The 7,323-nt window shown below is 33.6% G+C and overlaps 1 non-coding gene across 1 annotated transcript; it reads left to right on the plus strand.

Annotated features, from left to right (window-relative positions):
* The first annotated feature begins 6,911 nt into the window (after window positions 1-6,911).
* Window positions 6,912-7,018, plus strand: LOC114580385. The gene has a single exon (XR_003701770.1). It is a non-coding gene; the product is annotated as a small nucleolar RNA R71 (small nucleolar RNA).
* The last annotated feature ends 305 nt before the right edge of the window (window positions 7,019-7,323 follow it).

A 7,323-nucleotide genomic window follows, 5' to 3' on the forward strand; every position in this document is an offset into this window, starting at 1 on the left:
TAAACGATTTGAAACAACCCTATTTGTATATGTGTACAAAATGTCTTCGTACAGCTGATCGTCCCATACGAACTAGGTTTGTCCGGTACGAACGGTTATTACAAGGTCGGTTCTAAAAACTGCTGAAAACTGTTCTAAGTAAGTTAATCGTTTAGACGAAAATTTGTTCGTGTGGACGAAATTTTTACAGAGGACCGATCATCCTGGACGATTATAAATTTCATCTGGACAAAAATTTTCTAGAGGACCAATCGCCATGAACGATAATTTAAATTCGTTTGGATGAAAATTTTCCAAAAACCAGATCGTCCTGGACGATATTTAATTTCGTTTGAACAAAAATTTTCCGGAGGACCAATCGCCATGAACGATAATTTAAATTCGTCTGGACAAAAAATTTATAGAGAACCAATCATCCCGGACGATAATTAATTTCGTCCTGGACGAATAGGACTTAGAAAATTTTTTTCAAGTAAGTTCCTATTCGTACCATATGCTCAATAGGAGATAACTGTCTGATCGTCCAGTACGAACTGATATCGTCCCGTACGATCAGTATAATATTTATATGATCTCCTTATATGTGTGTGTGTGTATGTTTTTATTCACTCAAATTACAATCACTCCCTTTCAATTTAATTTAAAAGAAAAATACAAGCTTAAAAATTCACAAGGTATTTCATGTTGAATTTGATTTGAAGTCTTCGTAGTCTGGAGTTCGTTTTTCCTGAAATATTAGTACACACAAGAGCAAATACAATTCTTCTAAAATTGTTAGGAAATAACTACACATTTGAACAATAATGTTTGGAATCATCAAAACTACATAAGTTGCAAAAATGTAAAGCATGCAAATAACAACTATCTTAACATAGAAGTTTGCTGACGAGTAGAAGTCCGACGACAGGAAGAAGTCCGACGTCGGATAGAAGTTCAATGTCGGGTAGAAGACCGACGAAAGTCCCTCGACGGCTAGTAGTCCGTCGACAGGTAGTAGTCCTACGGTACGGAGAAGTCCGACGATAGGGAGAAGTCCGACGTCGAATGTCCTTTAAGGCAAAAATTCAGCGACATGAGGAAATTCAACAACATATAGAAATTTAACTTTGTGCAGAAGTCCATTGACGGAATTCTGGTGTTGTTAACCAAGGATGTATAATCTATCCGAGGTTGTTTGTTAGAGCCTTTGCTCGATGATATTAACCAATATTGGATCCACCAATGATGTAAGACCTTTCTGAGGTTATATGTCAGAGCCTTTGCTCGATGATACTAACCTGTGTGGAAGAGGTCTGGAGAATCCACCGAGGATGTATGACCTTTCCGAGGTTGTATGTCGGAGCCTTTGCTCGACGACATTAACCTGTGTGGAAGAGGTCTGGAGAATCCACCAAGGGTGTAAGACCTTTCCGAGGTTGTATGTCGGAGCCTTTGCTCGACGACGTTAACCTGTGTGGAAGAGGTCGGGATAATCCACCAAGGATGTGAGACCTTTCCGAGGTTGTATGTCGGAGCCTTTTCTCGACATTAACCTGTGTGGAAGAGGTCAAATCGGATCCCCCTGGGATCGATTTTGCCTTGATTGGGAGGGGGCGAATGTCACGTGTATCCCGAATCAAAGATAATGAAGGGTCTATCTTTAGACCGTTACTACCTTTTTGAGGTCGAGATCAAGACCTTGCCCAAGGGGTATGAGTCCTGTAGGGGACTGTATGAAACTTATAAGAGATAGTAAGTATCCTTGCATTTGCTTGGATTTTTCTGAAATATCATGTTGATGTTGGAAGTATTGGAGGGTCTTTTTGACCAGAATTGGGGTCAAAGTTGCCCCCTAGTCCGTATCTGATGCAATAATGACTGATGTCAGGAAGTTTATAAGAGCGATCTTTTGAGATTGGAGCAAAAGTTGCCCCCCAGTCGGGAATCACTTTCCCACAAACGGCGCCAAACTGTTGGGTCTTGAAATATTCGCGGCAGTAGAGAAATATATGGTTTAACGCCTTAGCATTGTACGAAGATCCAGCACTCAAGCAGATAAGTGAGGGGGTGAAACATTCATAAGAGACACCAAAGTTTTTACGTGGAAAACCCCTGAAAAGGGGGAAAAACCACGGGGCCTGGCCCAGTTTGAATGAATCTACTAGTATTTGTAGTCGATTACAAATGAGGCCCTTCCTTAGGAGAAGGCCTTGGATTGATGTAGCAAATGTACATCATATAGATTGCATTACATGGTAGGAGTTACATATACAGGTTTGTTTGGCCTGAAGGACCGTAGTTGGCAGGAGAACGGGGTCAGAAAGACCATTGTCTGTTGATGGAGGTCGGAAGGACCATAGTAGGCGACGAAGGCCTGAAGGACTGTAGCCGATAGAAAGCTGGGGTCTGAAAGACCGTTGTCCGGTGATGTAGGTCGAACAAATCGTAGTAGGTGATGAAGGCCTGAAGGACCGTAGGCGGTAGGAGACTGGGGTATGAAAGACCGTTGTCTGGTGATGGAGGTCGGACGGACCGTAATAGGCGACAGAGGTCAGAAGGACCATAGGCGGTAGGAGACAAGGGGTTAGGTGTTAGTCCCAGTGTCACTTGGAAGATCGGATATTGATGGTCTAGCCTTGAGTAGGACGTCGAGTCTTAAGCAGGACGTCAGATCTTCAGCAGGACGTCGGGACTGAACGTCGGACCTTAAGGCAGTGGTGCAATGAAACTCCGGCGGTGGTCCGGCGAGGCTTCGGTAGTGGTCCGGCGGAGGTCCGGCGGTGCTTCTGCGGTGGTCCGGTGGTGGTCCGGCAGCCGTCGAGGAGGAGCTTCCTCCTTCTCTTCTTGCTTCGGCCTCCTCTCATGAGAAATGAGGGCTCTATTTATAGATTTTCTGGAGTGGCATGGCCCGTAAATAGGTGTGAGATCATGGGCGAATAGGGAATGGTTGAATGGACGGCCGATATTGAATCCTACGATCAAGCACCATTCGTTGGTCATTTGAGAATCTTAGTGATGTTGGAATTCAATGATCTTGGGCTCGTTGGATTCGTCTCGTCGAGCCGTTCGATTCGAGTATAAGCTCGTCAAAATCGGAGTCCGTTTGGTAACTCCAATTGCGGTTTGAACCTTCCAACAGCGCTTCGGGTCCATGATTCGGACCCATTTGGGCTCGGATTGGGTCGAATTTGGTGTCGTTGAGTTCGTATTTCCGAGACGCTTAGTTCGACTATAAGCTTGCTGAAATCGGAGTTTGGGTGCTCTCGGAATTAAATTTTGAAGTTTCCAACTAGCTTTTGCCTCGAGATTCGTGCCCGATCAAGCTAATTTTGTGATGACGTATCAATTATATTTAATAAAAAACTAATTTCTATTAAAGAAATAATAGATTTAAATGGATAAGAAATTACAATTCATATGGGTAACTCAAAGTATTCAAATATATCCAAATGAATACAAAAAATGACTAGTCAGCTTACAATATTAAAATTAAAAATCATTGTAAAATCAATTTGTATTAAAAGTAGGTCATATAATTTATCCATTTATATCTACATTATTTAGTGAATCAATGAAATGAAAATCAAGTCAAATCAATGATTATTATATGATATTATTAAAAATAAATAAATAAATAAATAAATAATTATATATATATATATATCATTTTTAGTAAATCATACCATGCAAGTAAACTTCAATGGAGCTCTAAGAACATAAAATATTATATTTAAAGCTCTTAGCTATCTATCTTAATTAATCTTTTATTCTTATATACTTAAATTTTACCCAAATTTTGATTATACAAAGCATATCCCATATAAGTAATCATCCTGCTTATCTTTTAGCAAATGCACATGAAGTACTTAGATCACAAATTAAAATATTCAAGCTTACTTTTATTATCATAAAAATCTATAGAATATATCATGAAGTTCATAAATCCAATAAATAATTCATGAAAAATATACTAATGTTATTGAGCATCATGGCATTATAGAGTGTGTTAATGCGGTGCTGAATGATAGAGAGCATGGTGTTGTAAAGTTGAACTTTTGATGCCAAGGAGCTGTATGACATAAAGTTGGCACTGCAATGCCGATATTCAAGTGCTCCGGTGGTGTCTTTGATGGAGCTGCTATGCTTCTTGTTCCGACGCTGCGACGATATATGAAACTTATATTTTTTATGTATTTTTTCTGCATAATACAATTAAACTAACATATTTTTATTAAAAATATAACATATAAAATAATACATTAGTTACACTTATCAAATTCTCCCTAACTTAAACTCTTTCTTGTCCTCAAGCAAATCAACATATTATAATTTTGATTAAATAATTAACCAAAGTAAAAAATGAAAAATTAAAATTACTAAAATATAGGATAATATATCACAGTCTAACAGTTGTAAAAATGAATAAGATTACAATTCTAGTTTACAAAATACTAATAATTACATAATAAGTAATACATATAATTGCTTAATTTTAATTTACATGCTATAAATTTAAGTATTAATTTTTAAAATTTTAAATTAAATAATATAGTTTAATAATTAGATATTTTTGTACTTAAAATTGAAATTTTATTAATTCACCATCATTTATACTAGTTTTTTTTTCTTTTATCCTTTTATGAATTTAAGCATAAGATTTTCAAATTCTAACCTTTAATTTTTACTAATTTTGAATGTACTCATTTTTTTTCCTTTTTCTTCTATTTATTTATTTTCTTTTTAGAACTATTTTTTTTTAAATTTATGGAGTACATAGTTAATGATTTTGAATATCAGTTTATACTTCGAACCCTTTTTACAATCTCAATGAGTTTAAGGTAAGGATTTAAAAAGATTACTACTTCAAAATTTGGATTGCTTATGATTTCAAATTTTAATCTAATAATTTCAAATCTTTAATTCTAATTATTCATCTTTATTTCAAAATTAATAAATAAAGGTATAACCTATAACTTTAAATTAAAGTAATAACTTAAATGATCTAAGTTAGGTGATTATTAGTTTCTTTTCAACTCTATGAAGTATAATAATGTTCATTTGAACTATGATCTAGGGTTTTATTATTATTTTAATTCACATAATTTTTAATTTTCATTTAATTAAGGTTAATTAAATAATCAAAATAAATAATTATATTAAACATGAGGAGAATTCAATGAAATGTAAATACAAGAAATACAAACAATAGTTAACACTCTACATTCTTTCATACAAATGATAAAAGGTGCATAAAATCTGTGTTAATAGAACATAACATAATAGAACACAACATTGATTACAGGATAACTAGTACACTACGCACTATGCATAGCATATTGGCTTCACAAGCCAAAACAATAATTCTTGTTCGAACTACATACACCACTTACTCAAAAAAGTGCATTTCTTTTAAAATATATGAAGTATAATCATGATACAAACACACATTCTTTATTCCTCCAAATTTAAGATTTTCTTATTCATTTAATCCCTTGGTTTCAATCCATTATCGTTGACCTTGAAAATGTGAAAATTTTTCTTATCTTGAATGCTGATGACACCATTAAGATGTACTCTAATAAAAAAATTTGGGTATACCCATCGAAATTTAGTTTTTTCAATGACAAAACTTCTTGTAATTAAATAGTAGAACATCTTGACCAGAATGAAATTTATACTCTAAAACTTCACATTTATGCATTTTCTTAATTTTTTCCTTGTATCTTATTGTATTCTCATGAACTTCATCATTGAACTTATGAAGTTTATTGATGACAACAAAACATTGCATGTGGAGAAGAGAAAATGAATCTTTATCTTCTAAACTTTTTCACTTTGAATATTAAAAGAGGAATATATTTTTGATTCTACCCATTGCTTAAATTAAACTTCCATCATGATATTTTTATAATTTTCAAGTGAAAAGAAGTTTTTAAAATTTCAATTTAAAACTAATAAAGCCCAGCTCAGCGCTGCGGTGCCAATATTAGTGCTGTAGAGCTTCCTCATCTCTCAAGTTTTTTGTACGCAATATAAAAAAAAAATATTAATTTCTATTTATCACACCTAAGCTATAAATTGGGTTGCTTCCCTTGAAGAGGTAAATTTTTAGTCTTAAGTCAGACTTTTCCTATATTTTTTAATTTGGCTATGGAATATTGTTTCCATTCTTCAAATGGCTTCCATTAAGATCTTTTTCTTTTTCTATTTGATTTATTTTAGTATTATTATATAAAGATCTAAAAGGTCTACTACTGATTAAAATTGCAAGCTGACTTAATTGGGATTCAAAAATTTTAGTACAAGTATCTTAATTCTGTAATTATGTTCCTAAGTGCATAACTACATCCTCCAAAGCTATTTTCTTATTTCCAAATTGATTGATTTCATTAAATATTGGAGGATTTATAAATCTAGGATTAACAACAAGTTATTAAGAAGTGCTCCAATTTACTCCTTGATTATTCTGCCAATTATTCCATTGATTACTATCTCCCATATTATTTGACCAATTAAACTTAGAATGATTTCTTGAACCTGAATTATATATATTTGATTAAGCATTATTTTATCTTCCAATTACATTAATATTTTCAATCCCTTACATATTTTTATCTTCAATTAAATTTTAATCCCGTAAGGTTTCAGTTCATATTCCATAATTTATTCCTAATATATTCAACTTCTTAGAAATCATTATAACTTGTTCAGTCAAAATTGATAAAGCATCGAATTCATAAAATTCAGCTACTTTTTAAAGATTTCCTCTATGTGCAGGCCACTCAAAATTATTAGTGGTCATTTCCTCTATTAATTCATAAGCTTCCTTAACTATCTTTGACATTAATGTTCCTCCAACTAAAACATCAATTATAGCTCTAAAAGATCATACTAATCCATCACAAAATGTTTAAATAATCAACCAATTAGCTAATGCATGATGCAGATACTTTTTAAGCATTTCCTTAAACCTTTCCTAACTCTCATAAATGGATTCTCCTTCAAACCGAGTAAAAGAAGTTATGTCATTTTTAAGTTTAGTAGTTTTTAAAGATGGAAAATATTTAGTGAGAAATTCATGAGCCAATTCATTCCAAGTGGTTATAGAGCCTGGGGATAAAAATTCAACCATATTTTAGCTTTACCTCTTAGAGAAAAGGGATGCAATACCGGTCTACATCATCACTAACACTATTTTACTTAGAAGTTGTAGAAATTTTTACAAAACTGGCTAAATATAAATTGGGATCTTGTACATGAGTTCCCCCAAACTAAATGTTTTAAACGATTTAAATGATAGTTGGTTTTAACTCAAAGCCATTAGCTTTGATTGTATGCATAATT

This window comes from Dendrobium catenatum, unplaced genomic scaffold, assembly GCF_001605985.2.
Source record: "Dendrobium catenatum unplaced genomic scaffold, ASM160598v2 fragScaff_scaffold_114, whole genome shotgun sequence".
In the NCBI taxonomy this organism is placed as follows: domain Eukaryota; kingdom Viridiplantae; phylum Streptophyta; class Magnoliopsida; order Asparagales; family Orchidaceae; genus Dendrobium; species Dendrobium catenatum.